We start from the raw sequence: 1,563 nt of genomic DNA, 5'->3' as shown, positions 1-1,563 counted from the left end.
TTTTAGTGATTCAATCATAAAAAAAGTCAGTGGAAGTCTAATAACCAACCAAAGCATATGAGTAAGTGGACGTAATTTGATCTTAAAATTTCTCTAATGGGTCATTAATGAATCATAAAATGAAACAAAATCCACAAAGAATGGAGCAGAAAACCTTCTTGTTTTTATTACTTTGAATACAATCAATACAATGAGAGACCAACAACAACAAAATAAGAATGCTCTAATATACTAAACCTAAATCAATAGGCAACATAATAAGGAGTATAACAAAAAAGTGGGATTGCATATGGAATTTGACCAAATCTAATCATCTTCGACTGACAGACCTTCATCTTCATCTCTATCTCCATGGATTCAAGGTTATTTCAAAAACTATATAAGAATCCATCACAAACCACTGAATCCATATCAAATCGATGCATCACCTCAAAATGCGCAGAAGCTGTGAGTAAACTATCGGATCCAGCGTTATGCTTCGATCCAAATCGTTTTTGATTATGCAAATACCCTAGTCTTTGAAGCCCAAGTTTCTTATCTTCTAATCCTTCACAGAATCGAGCCATATGTTTTAAATCCCTCACAATTCCCAGCCCATTCACCACCACTATCGCGAATTCCTCCATTGATTCTGGAAAGACGGTGATCAAACCCATCGCTTTGATCAGATACCCAATATCGTAGAGTTCATGGAAGGTGACCCATCTAAAAACGTTATGCTTTCGGATGATAGGTAGGAATGCAACAAATAATCTGATGGGCATTCCATCTTTCTTCAGTTTTTTTAAATCGATGTCGTTCTGTTCTAGAAACGAAACAAAAGAAGAGCCTTAAGCGTCGGCTTCCGAGTCGAAATCAGAGAAATTGAAATCCCATGTGCCGCTGATATGACCAGAATCATCACAAGTTGTTATACACAATTGAATCAGTTTCATTTGGTTGACATTGAATCGGAAGTCATCGTAAATGGCTTCTTCAATCAAACCCCGTGGAGATTTTCTGATAAAACCAGCAAATTCTGTGTCGATAGACAGAATTGAGTGAGATCGAAGGCATTCATCGAATTTGGAGATTTTGGAATCGAAATTCGAAACCCAAACTTGTCGAATCAAAGGTTCTCTTCTCGAACGTGCTCGATTTCTTCTACCCATTTGTAAATGTTCTTCGTGAAATCAAATCGGTATGAAATTGATGATGATATTTGTTTTCGAAAACTGAAACTTTTGGATCTGATTGGGAATTTTATAAAGTGTTTCATATATGGAAAAAAGATTTGGAAATCCTAATAGATGTAGGATACCTTGGGTGATAAGGGAGTGTGATTTTGAATTTCCCGCCAAAAGAATAAGATCGTTTTCGATTTGGAAGAGGACATATTTGATTATGATCTTTAGTTTAAAGTCAGAGCGTAATTATTCAACGGGAAAAAATTTATGGTCAAACAGACGGGAAATAGATAATAATGATAAAGAATTAATTATTTGGATTTTTTTTAATATTATAATCTCATTTTTGTAAGCTGTATCATATGAAAAAAATAGAAGATAAAACTAAAATTTTAAT

At 34.4% G+C, this 1,563-nt stretch overlaps 1 pseudogene; it reads right to left on the bottom strand.

The window, feature by feature from the left end:
- Positions 1-242: 242 nt before the first annotated feature.
- Positions 243-1,151, bottom strand: LOC120073606 (annotated as a pseudogene).
- Positions 1,152-1,563: the final 412 nt, after the last annotated feature.

The sequence above is a fragment of the Benincasa hispida genome, chromosome 3, assembly GCF_009727055.1.
Source record: "Benincasa hispida cultivar B227 chromosome 3, ASM972705v1, whole genome shotgun sequence".
NCBI classification, from domain to species: Eukaryota; Viridiplantae; Streptophyta; class Magnoliopsida; order Cucurbitales; family Cucurbitaceae; genus Benincasa; species Benincasa hispida.
The sequence above is the reverse complement of the archived record's forward strand: the minus strand, read 5'-3'. Positions and strand labels throughout refer to the sequence as shown.